At 40.1% G+C, this 25,742-nt stretch overlaps 1 pseudogene across 1 annotated transcript; it reads left to right on the forward strand.

Moving 5' to 3' along the window:
• The first annotated feature begins 2,081 nt into the window (after positions 1 to 2,081).
• Positions 2,082 to 15,524, forward strand: LOC148108590 (uncharacterized; annotated as a pseudogene). Its single transcript, XR_015727241.1, has 5 exons — positions 2,082 to 2,114; positions 4,265 to 4,404; positions 4,704 to 5,537; positions 6,373 to 6,431; positions 13,726 to 15,524. The product of XR_015727241.1 is annotated as an uncharacterized LOC148108590 (transcript).
• Positions 15,525 to 25,742: the final 10,218 nt, after the last annotated feature.

Raw genomic sequence — 25,742 nt, forward strand, 5'->3', positions numbered from 1 at the left:
GTGCCCAGACCATTTGACCCTTCTTAGACAGAAAAGCCTACAGGGGTCCACCCCACTCCAAGCCCTGTTCTGGGACTAGCCCAGCCTCTAGCTCAAATTCCCGCTATATCCCTCCCTGGCTCCTTCATGTCCAGCTGGGAGCATCTGTTGCCCTGTAACCCCCATTCAGGCGGGAGCAAATGTGCCTAGGACCTGGGCCTAAAGGGATGTGGGGATTTCCAGACTCTTGAAACAATCATACCTGGGGGCTCTACCTCAGAGCCTGGCCTTGTTGCCTCTACTAAATAGATAGTGGACCTACTGACACCGGAGGAGAATAAGGGTGAATTAGCACACCTCCTCTCCCCCTACTTTAAGATATCAATCTAGCGAAAGGGTATATTCACAATGAACTCATCAGCAGATATAAAGCTGAAGTCAGCCATCGTACCTCCCTAATCCACTTACCCCTCACTTCTCAACACCAAGCACCAGAACCTCTAGCATAGGACTCCTCTGCACCCCTGCCACCCTAGAGATTGTCAAACACTACTTAGGCTCTGTCAGGAGTTCACCAAGCCCAAATCTTCACCCAACAGACTGCAATTCTTTGGTGGACATTCACAATTCAGATGTTAGCCATCCAAGCTTGTGTTGCCTTCCCCAATGTCTACATCCAGCCTGGCCTGGGGACCAAGAGATGGGCTTGGTTCAGGGCTACAAACTCCAAAATATGCACGAGGTGCTTGAGAAATTAACAAAATCAGTTTTAACCTCTAGAAAAACAAGTGGTAGTGATAGTCAAGACCTGTGCAGGGGCTGGGATTTTACTCTATTTTTTAAAATGATTTACTTATTTATTTTAGGTGGGAGAGAGAGCACCAGTTGGGGGAGGGCCAGAGGGAGAGAATCTCAAGCCGACTCTGTGCTGGGCATGGACCCTGATGCAGGGCTCGATCCCATGACTCTGAAATCATGACCCTACTCGAAATCAAGAGGCAGATGCCCAACCGACTGGGCCACCCAGGTATCCCTAGATTTTACTCTGTTTTTAAGTTAATAAGATATCCTATTACTGCTTCGTGAATGCTGGCAGAAGACACAAGACTCCTGGGTGAGATATCAAGGATTTTATTACTCACAGAACAGCCACAGAAAGAACTTTAGCATGTCTTTTTTGTATCAGTTCCCCATGTCTATCAAATGCCTTGGGTGTAGCACAGGATCTATGACAGGTGCCTACTCATACAGTGGGCTATGTTACAGGAGAGGAATGCTAAGGTTTGGGGTTTCACTTCTTTTATAGGAAGAAAAAGCAAGCCTGATCTTTGTCCAGGGAGAGATGTTGCCTTATCTTTCAAGGTTGCTTGTTGTAAATACAATTCTGAGAAACGGCCTGGAAAATAGTCAGTGTCCTACATTCTTGGCATACCCAGTAAAAATATTCAGGAATGCTAAGAGCCCATAGTAGGTTGTCTCTCCCAACCATAACTAGCAATGATTAAAAACAAATGAATGGTGAGGGGGAAAAAAAGTGCTTTCCATGTCCTGGAAGAAGACCTAGGAGAGATACCCAGGTTAAAAAGAAAATTAATTCTGAAATACCCCACAAGTTATGCTTAATGATTTCTTCTTTAGCTGATAAGTAGAATTGGGGTTTTCTGTGTCCTTATCAAACTAGAAAAGAGAGACAGAAGATATTATCATAGAGACAACATGAATGTTGAAGAATCTGTGGTAACTTGAGAAGGGCTTGGAAAAAAACTTCAGGGGCCAGGGGAAAGTAGTGGTAAATCCCAATGGGACAAGAAAGTAAAATAGGCCCATTCAGTCGAACAAAATGGAAGAAATGAGAGCAGATGACAACTTAAACCTTTCCTTGGTACTCTTTGCGGAGAAAGTCTCTAAGATGGCTTCCCCCATGTTCCCAACCCCTGATGTTCATGCTTTGTGTCATCCCATCCTCTTGAGTATGGACAGAACTGTGATTTAATTGTAATTAACAGAAGGATGACAAAAGTAATAGGATGCTACTCTTATATTACATTATATAAGACCATCTTCTAGCATAAGACTCTCCTTTCTGGCTTGAAAAAGTGGCCATGTTGGAAAAGTCCATGTACCCTCTAGGAACTGTAAGTGGCCTTTAGATGCTGAGTGTGGCCTCCAGCTAAGAGTCAACAAGAATCCAGTGTCCTTGGTCATTTGACCACAAAGAAATGAATTCTGCCAACAACCTGAGTGAGCTTGGAAGATTCTTCCCCATTCAAACCTCCAGATGAGAACACAGCCCAGCCAATACTTTGCAACCTTGTCAGACCACAGAGGATTGAGCTGGAATCCTGACTCACAGACACTGTGAGATCGTAAATTATGTATTATTTTAAGCCACCATGCTTGTGGTAACTTGTTGCAGACTAGTAGAAAACTAATACACTGCTGTAGCCATGAAAGTAAAAGTGTCTGACAGGTATATGTAGGTAGTATGGAGTCTGTGTGTGTGCAAGGCACACCCATTCTCTGCAGAGCCCCTGCTTAAAGTTCAGTGAGATTATTTACAAGGGCAAGTGGAGTTAGGATGAAGAGGGGACTGTTCCATAGTATGAGCTTGGGAAGAAACAGGGAAGAAGGCATGTAGGTAACTCCTCTCCCTCAGCTCATTCTATAAAGACACACAGCTGTGGAGAGTCTGCAGCCTTCCTAATAGGCTGGAACCATCTCATCATACATATTAAACGTAAGTTACCCTTTTGTGCCTTCATTTGATTTTTGATATGGGAATAGCAGATATCTGTGAAAGGCTCAAAGATGTAACTAACAGTGATCTTGTGGAAAAGGGGGAGGGATGTCCCCCAGGAAGTAATAAAGTAAAAGAAACCTCTGAAAAGGGAAGTGGAGAAAACAACCAAAATCAGTAAGTTTCACAGGTAGAAATAGGAGCTCCAGATCTTCTTTGAGTTCAGAAAGGAGGAACAATCAGAATAGTTTCCACTCTTTTACACAGAACAAGTTTTGAATAAATCTTTCTTAAAGAAATGCTGCAAAGATGGTTGGAGGAAGCAAAGAGTTTATTTGAGATCACAGGGTTAGTATCCTCTCTGTAGTTCAACGTGGGCCAGAAGGGTCTGAGAAAACCAATTCTTCAGAACTTGTTTCTAGAAACAATGTAATCATGAAATCATCATATCCACTGTGCTTCCTCAGAGATGGAACCTGATTGGTGGGTTAGCAGGATGACGATAGGTAACCAATACTACAGAACTGTGTAATTTCTTTGATCACAGGAGAGAGCTACCAAATTTGTAATTTGGCCAGTTTCCATACCATATCACATTTCTTTTGGATATACACTAAATAGTAGAAATGCTGGGTCATATGAAAATTCTTTTTAGATTTTTGAGGAATCATGAAACATTTCCACAGCAGCTGCACCACTTTACATTTCTACCAGCAATGTACCAGCATTCCAATTTCTCCATATCCTCCCATTATTTTCCATTTTTTGAGAATAGTGCTGGTTAGCCATTTATGTATCTTCTTTGAAGAAACGTCTATTCACATCCTTTCCATTTTTGAACTGCGTGTAGTTTTTGTTGTGTTGACTTGTAGGAGTTCTTTATATATAGTAGATATTAATCACTTACCAAATATATGATTTGCAAATATTTTCTCCTATTCCATGGGTGTCCTTTCACTCTTTTCAGTGAATCTTTTGATGTACAAGTTTAAATTTTTGAGGAGGTCCAATTTTTCTATTTTTCCTCTTGTTGTCTGTGCTTTTGATGTTATACTTAAGAAACCATTGCCAAATCCAAGGTTGTGAAGATATTTCTCTGTTTTTTTCCTAAGAGTTTTATATAGTTTACCTCTTAAACTTAAGCAAACATACATTCTTGCTTCTCTCTTCCCAAATAAAATCTGAAAAACAGATTTCCTGATTCCAAGCTTTGTGACCTTTTTCAGAATTCTTAAAATCTCTGAGTTTCAGTTTAATTTTTATTAATTCAGTTTAATTATCACTGAAGGGATAATTTCACAAGATTGTTGTAAGAGCTGTATGTTTAAATACAGTTAGTATAGTGCCTAGCACACTGGAGCTCAATAATCCCATGCATTTTTCTTCCTTCCTTCAAAGGACTTTCTCTCCAGGACCTGCCAGCATCAATTATTCCACCTGGTCTTAACTGCTTGCTTGCAGATAGTCCAGCCCAGGGCCCCAAGTCTCTTGTCTTTGCTTCGGAGGCCTCACTGGCCCTCCCTTCCCTTACTCTCTTTGCTCTAATAGAAGTTCCTGCCTCCACAAAAATTCAGCCTGGAGCCAACCCGGGCTACCACGGAGAATGAAATTTCTAATGGGGTGGGGGTTGGAACGGACAAAGGCAGCAGCCCCACAGGGCCCCAGCCTCTCGACCACCTTGGAGGGACGCAATTTAGGGCACACTGAGCCCCAGAAAGGTCAAGGCCAAAGTCCTTTGAGCATATGGGGAGTTACCCTGGCCTAGATCCCGTGGCAGGCTCCTCTCCTTCCAGTCACAGGTTCCTTCCAGGCAGCTCTAGGGCACAGTCTAAAGTATTCCTTTATACAGGGGTCCTCTGTGGGGTCCGTCTCCACCGCGCAGGCTCCTGAGGCTCCGCTATGGTCTCAAATGGTCTTCCACTGAGACACCACCAGAGACCACCCTTGCCCTCCGGTAGTTATACTGACGGTCTCTCTGCGGGGACAGTGCCTCCACACTGCGCCTCCCCACGGCAGCAAATGCAGAGAGAGCCCTGGGAGTCTCCATTCACACAGGGGTCCTCCTTGGGGGCGGCTCCCCGCACCGCCTCCGGGACTCTCCCAAGGGGCAGAAGCAGGGACACTCGGGGGTTTATCCACTTACTCAAGGACTCCCTTAGGGGCGGCTCCCACACAACACCTCAGGGTCCCCAGAGGGTTGTCCGCGGCCCGCAGACTCGTCCCTTAGGGTGCCTGCCGGGTCCCCGCCGCCCCCGCCCCCGCTTACCGGGACCGTCAGGGTGCGGGACGCGGGTCCGGGACTGGCGGACTCTACACCGCGAACCCCGTGCCGCCCATGGCCGCTCGGGAGCCGGCGTGCTGGGGCCGAGCGCCGGGAGCAGGCGGCGCGGGCGGAGCAGCAGGCTGAGGCGGCAGCCGCGGCGGCGCGCGCGCCCCAAGCACACCCACCCTCCCCGCGCGGCTCCGGCGCGTGCGCCCGCGCGAGACGACCTCCGCGGGCCGGTGGGCGCGCGCCCCGCCCCGCCCTCCTGCGCCTCGCGGCGCGGCCCTGTGGGCTCAGCCGGCGACCTGGCTTGGGACTGAGGCGCTGAGGGACCGTAGGAGGGTGGCGACCGGCTCCGACGACCTGTGGGTCCGGGAGGCAGTGGGCGCCCCCGACCAGCGCCCGGCTCTGCGGCGCCGGGTCTTCTCGGCAGTCGGGCCGCCAGAGGCAAGGTCAGTGCCGGCCGGGAGGAGGCGTCCCGAGAGGGGGCTCCGCGGCGGCTCTCGGCTCCCGCCCGCCGAGGCGAAGCGTTCCGGCCGCCCGCAGCTGCCTGGGGAGGTGAGAATGACTCATCCACGAGGCCTCGGCCCGAGCCCTTCCCTCTCTCGCCAAACCCAGCTGCCCCGTCAAGGCCTCCGGGCGGACGACCCGCGCGTTAGGGCACTCACCTTCGCAGTACCCCACTGCGGAGTGTCCAAATGAGCCTTCGCGAAGTGCTCGGCTGGCCAACTGTCCTGTGCGCTGTTTTCTGAGGTTATTGGTCCTGCATCTCCAGCAGCAAATCTGTACCTTGATATGACCCACTCTTTGCTGCTGCAGCCTCATCCCTCAAACTACCCCGTTAGCGGCTCTGAGGGCTATAACGTGCATTACACCATAACTAGGTGCTTTGAAGAAAATGAGGGTGACAAAAAGAATGCCAGAAGTCATGAAGTCCCTAACAGCTAATTACAAAGCAGTAACGGAAGAAATACAAATGATATGCTGAGGATTTTTATTTAAATTATTTTTAAATGTTTAATATTTTATTTACATTTTTAATATACTTCATGTTTACAGATAAATTCAAAAATACAATTCACTTCATCCTGTGGGGGATACAAAGACAAACTTATTTTGCCCTTACCATCATGAAACTTAACAATAGGGAATATAAAGCTATCCACCTTTTAAACAAAATGCTAGGTACTAAGCATTGTATATATATTAAGTAATTTAAACTTCACAACAACACCATGAAGTACTGTATTTCATTGCTTAGATTATACAGATGCAATGAGGCACAGAGAGGTTAAACCACCTGCCTAAAATCACATAGCTAATACATGGAATCTAGGTATTCTGACTCCAAAGCCCATTCTCCTAACCGTTTGTTTTACTGTACTGCCTCCAGAAACGCCTTGAGGATATGCATCATCCCACAGAAATATTTTTTTCACGGACCCTGATTATGTAAGTAATATTATTAAAAGATGTGTTATAAAATTCATGATCCCATGTGAGGTATAATGTTTTATGAATGAAGTTTGGGATAATGGGTATAAAAGTGGTACTTACATATTTGTTTGCTGTTATATCAGTACACATAAAGATTCTTGGTACTGTCTATGTACCATCTCTTTCTGTCTTTACTTCATATGCACCATTGCTGGCTAATTTTACAATTCACACATGAGAAAAATGTAATGATAGTATTATTACTCACAAGGCCATAACTTCTCAGACCTGTGTGTCTTGAAATAATATACGTCTTCTTGCCTCTCTAATTTCCTAATACCATTTTTTAATGCTAGTTATATCATTACTTATGCCACCTGTGAATATTGGCTTCTAAAGCTCTCTCAAAACTTAATAGTATCAAAAAGAATAAAGTATTTAGGAATAAATTTAACAAAAAGTATAAAACTTATACTCTGAAACCATGAAAAATTATTGAAAAGTAATTAAAGATTTAAGTAAAGATTTTTTAAATCCCATGTTCATGAATCAGAAGATATTATTAAGATGGCAGTATTCTCTAGGTTGATCTACAGATTCAACACAATACGTACCAGAATCCCAGCTGATTTCTTTTTTAGAAATTGACAAGCTGGGGGCGCCTGGGTGGTACAGTCCTTAAGCGTCTGCCTTCGGCTCAGGGCGTGATCCCGGCATTCTGGGATCGACCGCCACAACAGGCTCCTCTGCTAGGAGCATGCTTCTTCCTCTCCCACTCCCCCTGCTTGTGTTCCCTCTCTCGCTGGCTGTCTCTCTCTGTCAAATAAATAAATAAAATCTTAAAAAAAAAAAAAAAGAAATTGACAAGCTGATTCTAAAATTCATATGGAATTACAAGGGATCTTGGATAGCTAAAATAATCCTGAAAAAGAAGAATAAAGTAGGAGGACTCACACTTCCTAATTTCAAATTTTACTATAAAGCAACAGTCAGTGTGTTACACTGTCAACAAGGACAGACATATGTATCAATGAAACAAAATTGGGAGTCCAGGAATATACCCATACATCTATGGCTAACTGTTTTTCAACAAGAGTGCCAAAGCTTTTCAATGGGATAAGGATAGTATCTTAAACAGATGGTGCTGGGACAACTGGATATCCACATGTAAAACAATGAAGTTATACCATATACAAAAATTAACTCAAAATGGATCAAAAACCTAAACATAAGATCTAAAACTATAAAACTCTTAGAAGAAAACAAGGGGAAAATCTTCATGACATCAGACTTAGCAGTGATTTCTTGGATATGACACCAAAGGCACAGGCAACAAAAGAAAAAACGATAACTGGACTTCACCAATATTAAAAATGTTTGTGCATCAAAGGACACTATCAAGATTGTGAAAATACAGCCCATAGAACGGGATGAAAATATTTATAAATCATATATTTAATAAGGAATTTGCAACTAGAATATATAAAGAACTCTTACAACTTAATAACAAAAAGACAATCGTATTCTAAATAGGCAACGGATCTGAAAGACGTCTCTTCAAAGATACACATTTAGCCAGAAATGATGTTCAATATCATTAGTCATGAAAGAAACGCAAATCAAAATCACCATGAGATATCACTTCATACCCATTAGAATGGCTCAAATCAAAAAGTCAGGTAACAACAAGTGTTGCAAGGATCAGAGAAATGAAACCCTCCTACACTGCTGATGATAATGTAAAATGGTGCAGCCACTTTGGAACACAGCCTGGCAGTTCCTCAAATTATTAAACATAGAGTTCCCATATGACCCAGTAATTCTACTCTTAGGTATATTTTCAAGAGAAATGAAACATGTCCACACAGAAACTTGTATATGAATATTTATAGCATCATTGTTTATAATAGCCAAAAGGTGGAAAAATGAGTATTCATCAGTGGATGCGTGGATAAGTAAAATGTAGTATCTCCAAAGGAATAGTATTCAGCCATAAAAAATGAAGTACTGAGGGGCACCTGGGTGACTCAGTCAGTTAAGCGTCTGACTTCAACTCAGGTCATGATTTCAGGATCGTGAGATTGAGCCCCATGACAGGCTCTGCACTCAGTGAGGAGTCTGCTTGTCCCTCTGCCTCTCCCCCCTTGTGCTCTCTCTCTCAAATAAATAAATAAAATCTTTAAAAAATGAAGTACTGATACATGCTATGATGAACTTCAAAAACATAATAGTAGGTGAAAGAAGCCAATCACAAAAGATAACATATTCTATGGTTCCATTTATATGAAAGTCCAGAACAGGGAAATCTATAAAGACAGAAAGTAGATTAGTGGTTGCTTAGGGTTGGGGGTTGGGGAGGACATAGGGGTGATAGCTAAAAGTTATGGTGTTTCTTTTTTAGGTGATTAAAATGTTCAAAAACTATGGTAATGGTTATACATATCTGTGAATATACCAAAAGCATTGCAATGCATACTTTCAGTGGACAAATCTGATATATATGGTATGATATGTGAATTATATCTCAATAAAACTTTTTTTGAAGTGCATGCATTCAGGAATAGAGAGATCTATGTTCAGGTCCTAAAACTGTATTTAGTAGATATCTGTCCTTGGAATAGGTCTTAATATCTTAATATCTCTAAGTCCATGAAGTAGGATTTATTAAAATAATGCATATAAAACATTTAGCATGCCTAGAATAAAGTATATATCTAATAAGTGTCAGCTATTATATTGCCCAATCTAGCAAAACTGTTCAGATCTGGAATCCCAATTTCACAAACGTTGCTATGTGATTTATATAATACTCCCTTTAAGCCTACAGCCCTGAGGACACAGTAAGAATGGTATATAGGAAGTTTGTATATTGTGTATGATGATGTGGTAGCTTAGAAATGTATACTTTCTTATTTTGCCATTTAATCACTGCTTTTAATCTTCTACCCATCACCTCAAACTTATTCATCAAATCAATTCTCTCTTCAGATTAATGAGCTCTTCCATTTGCAAATGACAGACACCTCATTCAAATAAATTTGAAGGATGAAAGTGAATTAATTGGTTCATTTAACAGGAAGTTGGGAAATTCAGGGGTGGAGCTGAGTTCACATACTCACAAATTATCATTTCTTTCCAGTCTTGGATCTGATTTCCTCTCTGTGACCCCTTTCACTGGCAGAGTCTCTCTTTAACCAAAGTTTAGTAAGACTCCTCTGAACTCTCTTCTCAACCAAGCCCTGACTTTTGAGCTTCTGTGTTATCCCTGCATTGTCCAATTTTAGCAAGAATCCTACTGAATCAATTTAACCAGAATCCCCCATCCTTGATATTTGATCACCCTCAATATCTGATAGGGTTCCTCATCTTCTACCATCCCCCGGGTTGGGTCTGATCTCCCTGGCCTGCCTTCAGCAAGAATCCTGTTAGGTTGTTTTTCTAGGCTTCTCCCTTAGCCTTGATGTTTCCTTTTAATTTTCCATCTACTGACACCCCCCCCCCCACTCCTCGGCTATAAACTCCCACTTTTCCTTGTTATATTTGGGGTCGAGCCCAATATCTCTCCTCTACTGCAAAACCCATTATAGTGGTCCCTATATCTATTGCAATAGTCACCCTGAGTAAAGTCTGCCCTATTATTCTTTAACAAGTATCACAAATATTTTTTCTCTTTAACATCACACCTAATGAGCCAAACTGGGACAGTAGGAACTTAGCTGCAGGCAGTTTCAGGATTATGTTATTCCAGTTTAGCAGCCCCAGAGGAAAGAGAAAACATCTTTCTCAGCATCTGTACTTTAAATCTAAGGGGCACCTGGGTGGCTCAATTGGTTAAGCATCAGACTCTTGGTTTCGGCTCAGGTCATGATCTCACGGGTCTGCGATCAGCAGAGAGTCCGCCTGAAGATTCTCTCCCTCTGCCCCTGTCCCTACTTGTGTTCACTCTCTCTTTCTCTCTATTTCTTTGTCTCTCAAATAAATACATAAATAAATCTTTCAAAAAATCTAAGAGATTTCTCACAGCAGCTATGTGAAGGATGGATTTTCTAAGCTTACAATTTTATCAAGAGAATGCATAGTAATGCCATATATTATTGCTTTGGACTATGTATGATGTCCTTCTCTAGCACTAAAATGTGTATTTTGTTTTAGTACTTAGAAGCATCTACAGGGAGCCAGTCCTTACTGACCAAGGAAAAGTGTAAAAGGTGCTTATTTCAACTGCAAATGGCATTCTGGTCATCCCTTCCATCCTAAAGCATTTTCTTGAGGAAGGCTCTTAGAACGTTAATCTGATGAGATTGTTGACCGGGCTTGATACACACAGTAGAATAATGGAACCATTGAAGCTACATGCTACCAAACTGCTGAATTCCAAAGGAAAGAGTTCTTGGCCTGCTCTTCAGCCTCTGTCTTTATACTCCATACCTTACCCTTTTTCTTTTTTCTTTTTTTTTTTTAATTTTTGTTAGTTAACATATGGTGCAATATCGGTTTATGGAGTAGAATTCAGTGATTCATAACTTACATACCACACCCAGTGCTCATTACAACAAGTGGCCTCTTTAATACCCATCACCCACCCACTTCCCTCCATCTCCTATTGCTTTTTTCTGACCTAACTCTGGCCTCTTAACAGATTCAGAATATGCTGAGTCCAAGATTCTGGTGGCCTACTGCTTTTAAAATTTTTAATTTTAATAGACTTTATTTTTTAGAGCCATTTTGGTTCACAGAAAATGAGTGGAAGTTACAGAGATTTCCTGTATACCCCTGGCCCCCCCAACACACACAGACAGCCTCCTCCATTATCAACATCCCGCATCATAGTGATACATTTGTTACAACTGATGACCCTACATCAGTTCGTCATCAGTCAGAGTCCAGAGTTAACATAAGGGTCTTGGTGTTGTACATTATATGGGTTTGGGCAAATGTGTAATGATGTGTATATATCATTATGGTGTCACACAGAATATTTTCACTGCCCTAAAAATCCTCTGTGCTCTGCCTATTGATTCCTCCCTCCTCCCACCCCCTGACAACCACTGATCTTTCTACTCTCTCCATAGTTTTATCCTTTTCTGGAATGTCATATAGTTAGAATCATATAGTATGTAGCCTTTTCAGATTGGTTTCTTTCACTTAGTGATATGCATTTTTGTTTCTTCCATATATTTTCCTTTTGGAATTAAATAAGTTATGGCTTCCCCACTAAAAAGTTACAGTTTGACTCAATACCTCTTGCTTACCAAAAAGGTATTCATCTGGGATATGTTCTAAAGGATTTGTTCTTTACTCCAGTTTTCCTTAGGGTATTTTTGGCAGGGAGTCTTTAAAAGACTCCAAATTCCCCAGGGTCCTCTTTTGTAACCCCGTATATGCTTGGAAAATAGATCTTATTTTTAGATGGCTCACTGCTTGGGCATGGGAGATGCATACCCCTTGAGATACAGTGGGAAAGGTATTAGAGTGAGACAAGCCAGTGAGAGGACAGGATTTATTCATGTTGAATCAGGGACCTATTAGAATTCTGATCGCAGGAAGTCTGAAGACCATTTGAGAAGACCATTTAAGAAGAAGGGTTTTTGGATGAAGTTAATAAAGGTCAAAGTAAAACAGAAAAGCTAACTCATTCTCAAGACAGTAAGTTTATTTTGATGCAAGGTTTGAGGTTTCGTAGTGACAAGTAAATCAAACAGGCCACAGAGTCAGCCTCCTTAGCATTTAAGGTTATTATTGATATGGTCAGATTTATGTCGGCCATTTTGGTTTTTGTTTTCTATACATCTCAAGTCTTTTTTGTTCTTTTCCTCCTTACTGCCTTCTTTTACATCAAGTGAATATATTGTAGTGTATCCTTTAATGATTTCTTTTGATGACCATACTAGGTAATAAAGTTTTTTACATATGCTTAACTGTTTCCCCAGGACAAATTTCTAGAAGTGGAATTATTGAGTCAAAAAAATGGCACATTTTTAAGCCTTTGATATCTATAGCCAGATTTCTCTGCAGAGCAGTTGCTGCAGTTTACATTCCCATCAGCAAAACCTTTACGTATTGTTGACTTATCCTAGTCTCTTGGAGAATTTTAACTTAATTCATTGTAACTGGCTCTTATATAGGTATTGAAATTTGAGCTGACACCTAGTAAACTAAGGCTAATTTAATGTTCAGAACTGGGGATCAACTAAGAAATTAGCTTTCTTGTATTTAATACCTGGGGTTATTTAATGGTGATTAATTTCCATAATAACACCTTGATACTGGAAGAAGTATTAAAGTATCCATAATAAAGTTGAGATAAAGCTTTTTGTCTCAAATCCTAGCATGTCTCAGCCAGTCTCAGAATGAGAATGAGAACAAGGCCATATTGATCTGTTTGACTACAGCCTCAGCCAAACTTAACATTGGAGAGATGTAATACAAATGCTGTTTTCAAAGCAAGTCATTCTGAGTCTGAGCCCCAGGTTTAGGCCTAAATTCTTAACACCCCAAGCTGACTGCTTTCCCTCTAGCATGTATTATCAAATTATTTCTTCCTCTTGTGGTGATGGGATAATTCTGTACCTTGATGGTAGCAGTGATTACACAAATCTATACATGATAGAGTGGCTTAGAATCATATACATATTGTGTCAATGTTAAATTCCAGTTTTGATATTTTACTATAATTATGTAAAATGTAGCCATTGGGAGAAATTGGGTAAGAGTACATGGGACCTCTATACTATCGCTACAATTACCCATGAGTCTATATTTCACAATAGAAAATTTACAAAATTTCTCCAAGAGCCTTTTAAATTTTTTTGCATAGATGAATTCACATGGATTCAAAACTCTTGCTCTCTCCTTTTTTTCCATCCAGCCCATTACCACCACCCCATTTCTATTGCTTTCCTTAACTTCTTTTCTTCTATATCCTTTTAATGCATTTTATATAAATACATGCAAACATGGATATATATTCTTATTTTTCCATATTTCCCACAAAAAAGGTATGTGTTAGTCTGAGTCCTCAGAAAAGCTGTTGCCAAGACAGAATTAGATGTAAGAATAATTCCTAGAGTTGTAATTGTTGCAAAAAGTATTTGCAATTTATAACCGATATTTCTAAAATTGTTCTCCTCTGGGATTGCACCATTTTGCACTCCCATCAGCAAAATTTGAGATTGTCACTTTCTCCTCACTTTGCCAAAAGAGTGTGCTGTTGAACTTCTGAATTTTCACAATCTGCTGTTGTGATTTTAATTTGCATTTATCTTATTAAGAATAAGTTTGAATGTCTTTTCATGTTGTTTTTTTTAAGATCTTTATTTACTTCAGAGAGAGAGAGAGCACAAGTATGGGAAACAGGCCAAGGGAGAGGGAGAAGTGGACTCCCTGCTGACGACACAGGGCTCCATCCCAGGATCCTGGGATCATAACCTGAGCTGAAGGCAGACACTCAACTGACCGAGCCACCTAGGCGCCCTGTCTTTTCATGTTTTTAATGGTCACTAGTATTTCTTTTTCTATGGACTGTTTCTGTCCTTTACAAATACTTCTACTGGCTTAGTAGTACTTTTTATATATAAGAGGAGATTAGCCTTTGTAAAAAGATTTGCAAGATATTTCAGGTTGTAATTTGTCTTTTGGCTTTTTTATGGTACGTTCTGTCATATGCAGATATGGCAGAAGATATTCTATGCAGAATAAAATAATCATTTATTTTATGGTTTCATAGTTAACTAGGAAGGCTTTCCTCTCTCCAAGGTTTTAAAATAATTATTCCATGTATTCTTCTAGTACTTTAATGTATAATTTTTATAATGTAAACTTTTTGTATAATTTTTTAAAATAAGATGTAATGTTGATTGGAAGTTTATCTGAGTGTATAGTACAAAATATGAATTCACCCATCTTTCTTGAAAAAGCTATCCAATTGTCCTAAAATCATTTATTTAAAAGATACATGTTTAGCGGTTCCTGGCTGGCTCAATTGGAAGAGCAGGCAACTCTTGGTCTCGGGTTTGTGAATTTGAGCCCCACATTGGGAGTAGAGATTGCTTAAATAAACAAACTTTTAAAAAATTAAAATATAAAAGATACATGTTTATTGTACTGATTTGAAATGACACCTCTATCATATACTACTATGTATTTATTCTATTTCTGAATATTTTCATTAGTTCCATTTATCTGTCAGTCTATTCATGCACAAGTACCATAGTGTTTTAATAATTAAGGCTATATAGGTTTTTTTATTTTTTGATATCACTCATCTCAGTGCTATCATAGTTCTTCCTTTTGAGAGTTTTACTATATTTACTTACTTCCCACCATAAATTTAGAAATCAGCCTAATTGTCCTCAGTTAAACCTATTGGTATTTTTATTGAGATCACATTAATATAGGAGCACCTGGGTGGCTCAGTTGGTTAAGGATGGGACTCTTGGTTTTGGCTCAGGTCATGATTTCCGGGTGGTGAAATCAAGTCCCCTGTGGGGCTCAGAGGGAGTCTGCTTGGGATTCTCTCTCTCCCTTTGCCCCCCCCCACTCGCACATGCACTTTCTCCCTCATTTTGAGAGAGAGAGAAATTGAGAGAGAGAAAGAAAGAGCTGGCAGGGGAAGGCAGAGAGAGAGAATCTCAAGCAGACTTTCTGCTGAGCCAGGAGCCCACTGGGGGCTCCATGCCAGGACACATGAGATCATGACCTGAGCTGAAATCATGAGTCCCATACTTAACCAACTGAGACACCCAGGCACCCCAATAAATAAATCTTTTTTAAAAATCACATTAATTTATAAATTAACTTAGAAAGATTTTTTTTAGTGTTCCTATCTCTAAGAATATGGTGTGTCTATTTGTTCAAGACTGCATTTATACATTTGAAAATGTTTTAATTTCATTTGATTAGCTTTTTTCTCAAAAACGTTTTGCATGTTTTATTCCTTTTTATTTTATGTTGCTATTGGAAAGGGGATTTTCTTCTCCAATATATCTTCTGATTGTATATTTGTATATACATAGGCTTTTGATTTCAGCATATTAATTTTTGTAATCAGCTACCTTACTGAATTTCTTTCCATTTCTCCCTCTCTCTCTCTCTCCCCCTCTCTCTCGGTGGTGGTAGTAGTAGTAGTAGTAGTAGTAGTAGTAGTAGTAGTAGTAGTAGTAGTAATTTTTGAGTTGATTATCTTCTGTTTTTCAGGCACAATCATATCACCTTCCAATAATGACAGTTTACTTTCATTTTACTAATTTTTTATGCTTTCATTTATTTCTATTTTCTAATTGTATTAGCCACTCTATCCTCTACCAAGTGAAAACAATGAGAAGCCAGGTAAGCAGGTATTCAGAGATGCTCGAAGAGGCCTTCAGGAATAGCAGGGAGATCGGTAGGAGAAGGAAGGGAAGAATGAAGGGGGGGTAAACAGAAGGGGGAATGACCCACGAGAGACTGTGGACTCTGGGAAACAAACTGAGGGCTCCAGAGGGTAGGGGGTGGGGGATTGGGATAGGCCGGTGATGAGTATTAAGAAGGGCACGTATTGCACGGAGCACTGGGTGTTATACGCAAATAATGAATCATGGAACACTACATCAAAAACTAATGATGTACTGTATGGTGACTAACATAACATAATAAAAAATTTTTTAAAAAAAAGAAGAGGCCTTCAGTAAGGATGCATCTTAGAGTAGTGTTTGTCATATTTTTTTCTTCCACTGTAGTTATCAGTTGTGCCAGGCACTGTGCTAAACACTTACTTTACAAAATCCCCTATAATCCTACAAGCACGCTATGATGTTTATACTATTACCATCTCCGTTTTACAGATAAAAGATCTAAAACACGGAGAAGAAAAAAACTTACCCAGGTAAAACTGCAATTCAAATCCAGGTGTGTGTAATTCCAAAGAAACTACTCTTAATTGCCAGGCTAATGGGGTACAACTGAGAACAGCATGAGGCGGTGTTTGCTGTAACTTTTCAAACTATAAGGAGTCTGACTTTGCTAAAGACCCCTACCTCTGAGCTGTGGTCTGTGGTTTTGGCAAGATCCATACTCATTTCTTGATGAGGTTGTATAGGCTCCCTAGGGTGTCCTTGAATGGTTACTAATTGCCCATAGCCTCTGAAATGGAATTAACTTGTGTGGAGTGTAATTTTATTTTGTATTTCATAAGTGGTATCTGATGGGATAATGCAGTATTCATGTATGTCTGCCATTCCTTGCTGCCCCATTCACATGGAACATTTGCAATGTCCCCATAAACATACAATTTTGGGGGACTCATGATATTGGGAATTGTTCAAGACCCAAAGTGAGTGCAAGGCAAGCATATTATGAAAGCCACTGACTTTCATTGAGTGTTGCTAGATGTACACATATCAAGAAGTAAAATAAAAAATAGAGTTACTTTTGTGCAGTGTTTCCATGTTTTGGTAAGAATGAAGTACATATGCATGAGTTAGCTACAAAATATGAATTGGGTAATGTTGGTGATCCTGCATAAAGGTTAAATGATCTGATATTTGCATTTAAAACTGGCATTGTACAATACAACGATTAACAATAAAATTCAGGGTTATTATTTAAAATTTTAAATGTTTCTTTATTTAGAATAACATTAGACAAGTTTAAAAAAACAGACAAATCAGGAGGGGGGAAGGGAGGACTGTAGTAAAAAAGGAAAAAGTTTTATATTTTAGTATCTTTAAAGCCATTTTTCCTACTTATTGAATATAAGGCCAGCATTATCATTTTACTCTGGACCCCACAAATTATGTAACCGGCCACTTTTTAAAAAGATTTTATTTATTTATTTATTTGTTTATTTATTTATTTATTTGAGAGAGAGTGGGAGTGGGGGGGTGGGCAGCATAGGAAGGAGCATAGAGCCTCACACAGAACTCAATCCCATGACCCCGAGACCATGACCCTGAGTCCATGATCTGAGCCGAAATCAAGAGTCAGACGCTCAACCAACTGAGCCACCCACTGTAACCAGCCATTTTTAACAAGACTTCCAGTGATTCTGAAATAAGGGCGAGACTGAGAGCCACAAGAGCAAATGATCTTTTGAAAGTTCTAGTCACGGAGTCCTCAGAACCAGGAGCACTGGGTGGGCTTGTGGCTGCCCTCTAGTGTCTGTGGCTGCCATCTAATCATACTACATTTCTGCATCGTATAGCACCCTGCTATGTGAGAGCTTGTGGTCTTGCTGCCTGATACTACTCTGCAAAGATTTCCAGGGAAATCTTGGCTCTTGGACATTAATAAAAATGCTCATGTATAAAAATTCTGTGTCAACACACAAAAATCTGAAAAGAAAACTAAATAGAAAATTAAGAAAACAGGGGCGTGCCTGGGTGGCTCAGTCGTTAAGCATCTGCCTTTGGCTCAGGGCGTGGTCCCGGGGTCCTGGGATCGAGCCCCACATCAGGCTTCTCCGCTGGGAGCCTGCTTCTTCCTCTCCCACTCCCCCTGTTGTGTTCCCTCTCTCACTGGCTGTCTCTCTGTCAAATAAATAAATAAAATCTTCAAAAAAAAAAAGAAAGAAAGAAAATTAAGAAAAAAATCCAATTACAATAACATGAAAAAGAATAATATATTTAGGAATAACTTAACCAAGGAGGCAAAGAGTTGTTTAATAAGTAGGGAGTCTCCGTTTTGTCAGATGAAAAGGTTCTAGACATCTATTGAACAACAAAGTGAATGCAATTCACACTACTGAACTGTACACTTAAAATGGTTACAATGGTAAATTTTAAGACCTGAAACCATGAAACTCCTGGAAGAAAACATACGCAGTAAGCTCCTTGACATGGGTCTTGGCAATGAGTTCTTTAATCTGACCCTAAAGCAAAGGCAACAAAAGCAAAAATATGTAAGTCGGAATACATCAAACTAAAAAGCTTGTGCACAGCAAAGACAATCATCAACAAAATGAAAAGGCAACCTACTGAATGGGAGAAAATATTTGCTGATTATATAGCTGATAAGGGGTTAATAACAAAAATATTTCAAGAGGTGTACCTGGGTGACTCAGTCACTTAAGCGTCCAACTCTTGATTTTGGCTCAGGTCATAACCTCAGGATTGTGAGATGGAGCCCCAAGTGGGGCTCCTTGCTGGACATGGAGCTTGCTTAAGATTTTCTCTTTCCCTCCAAAAAAAGACCAGAAATAACAAGTGTTGGCAAGGACCTGGAGAAAAGGGAACCCTCATATATTGTTGGTGGGAATGTAAATTGGTGCAGCCACTATGGAACACAGTATGAAGGTTCCTCAAAAAACTAAAAATACGGGCACCTGGGTGGCTCAGTCAGTTGAGCATCTGCCTTCGGCTCAGGTCATGATCCCAGGGTGCTGGGATAGAGTCCTATATCAGGCTCTAAGCAGGGAGCCTGCTTCTCCCTCTGCCTGCCACTCCCCCTGCTTGTGCTCTCTTTCTCTCTCTGTCAAATAAATAAATAAAATCTTTTTAAAAAATTAAAAATAGAACTACCATATGATCTAGCAGTTCTACTTCTAGGTATTTATCTGAAGTAAACAAAAACACTAACTTGAAAAGATATATGCACCCCAATGCTGCAGCATTATTTACAATAACCAAGATATGGAAACAACCTAAATGTCCATTGACAGATGAATATGTAAAGAAAATGTGATCTACACACACAATGGAATACTATTCAGCCATTAAAAAGAACGAAATCTTGCCATTTTTGACAACATGGATGGACCTCGAGGGCATTATGCTAAGTAAAATAAGTCAGATGGTGAAAGACAACGCATGATCTCACTTGCATGTGGAATTTAAAACAACAACAAAACCAAGCTCATAGAGAACAGATTGGGGGTTGCCACAGGTAGGAGGTAGGGGGTGAGAGATATGGACGAAGGGGGTCAAAAGGTACAAACTTCCCATTTTTTGATTTGATTATTTGTTTCCCGTGTATTGAGTTTGAGAAGTTCTTTGTAGATCTTGGATGCTAATCTTTTATCTGTAGTGTCATTTGCAAATATCTTCTCCCATTCCATGGGCTGCCTCTTAGTTTTTTTTTGACTGTTTCCTTGGCTGTGCAGAAGCTTTTTTATCTTGATGAAGTCCCACAAGTTCATTTTATCTTTTGTTTCTCTTGCCTTTGGAGATGTGTCATGAAAAAAGTTGCTGTAGCCGATATCAAAGAGGTGGCTGCCTATGTTCTCCTCTAGGATTTTGATGGATTCCTGTCTCACATCGAGGTCTTTCATCCATTTGGAGTTTATCTTTGTGTATGGTGTGATAGAGTGGTCAAGTTTCATTCTTTTGCATGTAGCTGTCCAATTTTCCCAGCACCATTTATTGAAGAGACTGTCTTTTTTCCACTGGATGTTTTTTCCTGCTTTGTCAAAGATTAGTTGCCCAAAGAGCCAAGGGTCCATTTCTGGGTTCTCGATTCTGTTCCCTTGGTCTATGTGTCTGTTTTTGTGCCAGTACCATGCTGTCTTTGTGATCACAGCTTTGTAGTATAGCTTGAAATCAGGCAACGTGATGCCCCCAGCTTTGTTTTTCTTTTTCAACAATTCCTTGGCGATTTGGGGCCTTTTCTGGTTCCACACAAATTTAAGGGCTGTTTGTTCCAGTTCTTTGAAAAATGTCATTGGTATTTTGATCGGGATGGCATTGAAAGTATAGATTGCTCTGGGTAGCATAGACATTTTAACTATGTTTATTCTTCCGATCCATGAGCATGGAATATTTTTCCATCTTTTTGTGTCTTCTTCAATGTCTTTCAAGAGTGATTTGTAGTTTCTAGAATATAGATCCTTTATGTCTCTGGTTAAGTTAATTCCAAGATAACGTATGATTTTTGGTGCTATTGTAAATGGAATGGATTCCCTAATTTCTCTTTCTTCAGTCTCATTGTTCGTGTATAGAAATGCAACTGATTTCTGAACATTGATTTTGTATCCCGCCACATTACTGAATTGCTCTATAACTTCTAGTAGTTTGGGGGTGGAGTCTTTTGGGTTTTCCATATAGAGTATCATGTCATCTGAGAAGAGAGACAGTTTGACTTCTTCTTTGCCGATTTGAATACCTTTTATCCCTTTTTGTTGTCTGATTGCTGTTGCAAGGACTTCTAGTATTATGTTGAATAATAATGGTGAGAGGAGAGTAGGCATCCTCGTCGTGTTCCTGATCTTAAGGGAAAGGCTTTCCACTTTTCCCCATTAAGAATGATATTCGCTGTAGGCTTTTCATAGATGGTTTTTATGAAATTGAGGAATGTACCCTCTATCCCTACACTCTGAAGGGTTTTAATCAGAAAGGATGCTGTATTTTATCAAATGCTTTTTCTGCATCAATTGAGAGGATCATATGGTTCTTGACTCTTCTTGTTGATATGATCTATCATACTGATCGATTTGCGAATGTTGAACCACCCTTGCATCCCAGGGATAAATCCCACTTGGTCATGGTGGATAATCCTTTTAATGTATATATCCTATTAGCTAGGATCTTGTTGAGAATTTTGGCGTCCATATTCATCAGGGATATTGGTCTGTAATTCTCCTTTTTGATGGGGTCTTTGCCTGGTTTGGGGATCAAGGTAATACTAGCCTCATAGAATGAGTTTGGTAGTTTTCCTTCTGTTTCTATTTTTTGAAACAGCTTTAGGAGAATAGGTATTATTTCTTCTTTGAATGTTTGGTAGAATTCCCCAGGGAATCCGTCAGGCCCTGGACTCTTGTTTTTGGGAAGGTTTTTGATCACTGCTTCAATCTCTTCATAATTAAAAAAACATTTATATGTTATGAAGTAATCATGGTAAATCTAGCTACTATCTGTCACCCATACAAAGTAGTTACAATATTATTAACTCTATTTTCTATCCTATATATTGCAACCCCATGTCTTATTTATATTATAATTGAAAGTTTGTACCTTTTAATTCCCTTCCCCTAATTTGCCCAATTCCCCCTCTGCTCTGGCAACTATCAGATTGTTCTCTATATCTATGAGTCTGTTTCTGTTTTGTTTGTTGTTGTTGTTGTTGTTAATTTGATTGTTTTTTAGATTCCACAGATAAATGAAATTATACAAAAAAAACCCACTTCCAGTTATAAAATAATTATGTCATGGTGATATAATGTACAGCATGGTGACTATAGTTAACAATACTGTGTTGCATATTTGGAAGTTGCTCAGAATAGATCTTAAAAATCCTCATCACAAGAAAAAAGTTTTTTGCAACCTTGTCGGGTAAGGGATGGTAACTAGAATTGTGGTGATTTTTTGCAATATATACAAAAACTGAATCATGTTATATACCTGAAACTAATATGTTATATGTCAATTATACCTCAATTTTTTAAATGATAAATTTTATGTTATAGGTTTCTTTTTTTAAGATTACTTATTTATTTATTAGAGAGAGAGAGGGAGAGAAAGAGAGAGTACACGAGAAAGAGCACAAGTGGTGGAGAGGGAAAATCAGGCTGTCCATTAAGCAGGGAGCCTAATGTGGGACTCGATCCCAGGACTCTGGGATCGTGACCTGAGCCGAAGGCAGCCACTTAACTGACTGAGCCACCCACTGTGCCCCTATGTTATATGTTTCTTAACATAATTTAAAATTTAAAAAATTTTTAATGTTGCTGTTAAATAGCAATGATGTTTTTCTGTCTCCAGTACCCAATATAATGTTTGGCAAATCTTTTCAGTAATATTTTCTTCTTCTTTTTTTTTATTATGTTATATTAGTCAGCATACAGTACATCCTTAGTTTTTGATGTAGTGTTCATGATTCATTATTTGCGTATAACACCCAGTGCTCCATGCAAAACATGCCCTCCTTAATACCCATCACTGGCCTATCCCAATCCCTCACCCCCCTCCTCTCTGAAGCCCTCAGTTTGTTTCCCAGAGTCCATAGTCTCTCGTGGTTCATTCCCCCTTCTGTTTACCCCCACTTCATTCTTCCTTTCCTTCTCCTACTGCTCTCCCTGCTATTTCTTATGTTGCATAAATGAGTGAAACCATATGATAATTGCCTTTCTCTGCTTGACTTATTTCACTTAGCATAATCTCCTCCAGTCCCATCCATGTTGCTGCAAATGTTGTAATATTTTCTGAGATATTTTCTGAGAATAAAACACAGAGGTTCTTCATAAGGTTTGTGTGGAGAGACAAACTCACATCAGGATTTTTCTTTATGGGGCTCTGATATGACCCGTGGTACATAAGAGTCAACAACTGTGAACAGTTTCCTGAAGAAATTCTATTACAGTAAGTGTGGCACAATCGTGGAAGCAGAGCCTGGCTTTGGCAAGTTTTCTAGAAACAAATGAAAATGAATTTATAGTTGTGTAGCCCTCCAGCATCCATAGAGACTTTTCAGATACTTCGTTTCTCTTGTTTGCTCTTCACTATAAACTGTGAGCCAGGAAGGGCAAATGTGAAGATCCATGCCCATATCGTTGATGTGTTCATTACACGAATGTGCCTTTGTTTGGAAAGACACCGATCCCACTGTCCTAACCACTCGAGCACCCTTCATCAATGAGTACCAAATCAGTAAATAAACCTGTACTAAAGGCCTACTCTGCAAAAACACATAAGATTGTTTTTGGCTCTCACTCCTGAGTTTGGAGACAGAGGAACAAGGGTGTGTGAGCTGCTGCAGACGGGTTCGCAGCAGGCGGTTTAAATGGCTTCGTGGGATGGCAGCGGCTGTGGGTTATCTGCAAGGTACATAGTGCGCTGGTTGGAGCAGGTGCAAGGTTTGCACAATCTGATGGTTTTGTCATGGGCAGGAGGTTAGGAGGAGACTGAGAACTGTTTCAGCAGTAAAAAGGCAGCAGCAGCTGCAGGAAGCAGAGCTGGTTGGGTAGGACATATAGTAGTCTGTTCACTTTCTCTTCATCCCATTGGTGAGGGACGGAGTGTCCCAGGGTTCTGGAGGTGGCTGAACTCATGACACCCGACACTGGACCTCTGAGACTGACAGCAGTTTTATTAATCATATATACTCACAGCGCAGGGGAGGAGGACACCAAACACCATGCAGGGCCACATTAGGTCAGGTTAATGGAAGAGAGAACTACTGAAGTAGCATAGAAGGCGGCCGCAGCTGCAGGAAGCAGAGCTGGTTGGGTAGTACATATAATATTCTGTTCACCTTCTCTTCATCCCACTGGTGAGGGACACAGCGTCCTGGGGTTCTGGAGGTGGCTGAACTCACAGCACTGGACACTGGACCTATGAGATTGACAGCAGTTTATAATCACATATATTCATAGCCCAGGGAAGGAGGACACCAAACACCATGCAACATCACACTGGGCTGCTTTCAGGAGCAGAGTGAACAAACGGGGGCTGTGGGAGGCAGGCTTTGTGGTAAAAGGAAGATGGGGTGACCCATGGTTCCCATGGGAGAATGTGATCGGCAAATAATTCCACGGGCTGCAGGGAGATGAAGCCCATTAAGTTAAGGAAGAGTCAGGTGCAGCTGGTCCAGCTCATAGAGAAACTAGCAAAGTAGGGGGCTTTCCTGCTGGGTGAGGGTTGTATCTGGGAAGAGTTGAACACATAGTCAGAACTTTGGGACCCCATAAGACTCAAAGATGTCAAGGCAGCACATTAAATTTTAGGTCTCATAATAAATATAGGGCAATAATAAAAGATCAAGCTACTTTGTAGGTTTCCTGACACAAGCTGCATTTTACTTGTATATTCACCTTATTTTATTTGTATTAAACAATCATTCATTGCTCTTTGGTAGAAAAAGTCTTCTTGCTCTTGTATTATGGAATTTTTAAGTTCAAGAAAGTTATTGAAAGAGCTCAAATCCATCCCATGTTTAGGCAGGAATATTCCTAAATTATCTTACACGTAAGGATGTATTTTGGTTTGAAGATACAATAAGGTCTCCAAAAAATAACATGTAGTAATTTGTTTCTTTGTCTTAAAATTAATTTCCCAAATATTCTTACCGGGGGGGGGGAGGGCCGAATCTTCATGCTAATGGCGGTTTTGATAACAGCCTTATTGAGATATAATTCACATACCATACAATTAGACAACTTAAAGTATAAAATTCAGTGCTTTTTATATATATTTACAGAGTTAGGCAACCATCACTACTCTCAATTTAAGAATATTTTCATACCCCAGGAGAAAACTCATATCCTTTAACCATCACCCCTCAACCTTCCCATACTCTAACCCTAAACATTCACTTATTTACTTTCTATCTCTATAGATTTGCCTACTCTGGACATTTCATGTAAATAGAATCCTACAACACTGGTCTTTTGATACTGGCTTCTTCCACTAAGCAGAATGTTTTAAAGATTCATCCGTGTTGTAGCACACATCAGTATTTCATTTATTTTTATGGTTGAATAATATTCCATTATATGAATAAACCACATTTGTTTATCCATTCATCAGTTGATAGGCATTCGGGTTGTTTCTGCCTTTTGGCTGTTATGAGTAACATTGTTATGAACATTCATGTACAAATTTTTGTGTGGACATGTTTTTATTTCTCTTTGGGTATATGCTTAGAGTGGAATATGGGTGATATGATAACTCTACGTTTGACCTTTTGAGGAACTGCTAAACTGTTTTCCAAAGTGGCTATAGTTGTCATCTACGAGGAGTGAGAGTTTAACTTCTTCTTTGCCAACTTGGATGGCTTTTATTTCTTTTTGTTGTCTGACTGCTGAGGCTAGGACTTCCAGTACTATGTTGAACAGCAGTGGTGAGAGTGGACATCCCTGTGGTGTTCCTGACCTTAGGGGGAAAGCTCTTAGTTTTTCTCCGTTGAGGATGATATTCGCTGTGGGTTTTTCTTATATTACTTTTATGATATTGAGGTATGTTCCTTCTATCCCTACACTACAGAGAGTTTTTATCAAGAAAGAATGCTGTATTTTGTCAAATGCTTTTTCTGCATCTGTTGAGAGGACCATATGGTTCTTGTCCTTTCTCTTTTTTTTTTTTAAAGAAAGTCACTAGTTTTATGAGAGACTATGGACTATGAGAAACAAACTGAGGACTTCAGAGGAGAGGGGGGTGGGGGAATGGGATAGACCGGTGATGGGTAGTAAGGAGGGCACGTATTGCATGGTGCACTGGGTGTTATACACAACTAATGAATCATCGAGCCTTACATCGGAAACCGGGGATGTACTGTATGGTGACTAACATAATATAATAAAAAATCATTTAAAAAAAAAAAAAAAAAGAAAGTCACTAGTTTTTTTTTTAAATATTTTATTTATTTATTTGACAGAGAGAGAGACAGCCAACGAGAAAGGGAACACAAGCAGGGGGAGTGGGA

The sequence above is a fragment of the Ursus americanus genome, chromosome 18 (genome assembly GCF_024610735.1).
Source record: "Ursus americanus isolate L20-20 chromosome 18, mUrsAme1.1.p, whole genome shotgun sequence".
Taxonomy (NCBI): Eukaryota; Metazoa; Chordata; class Mammalia; order Carnivora; family Ursidae; genus Ursus; species Ursus americanus.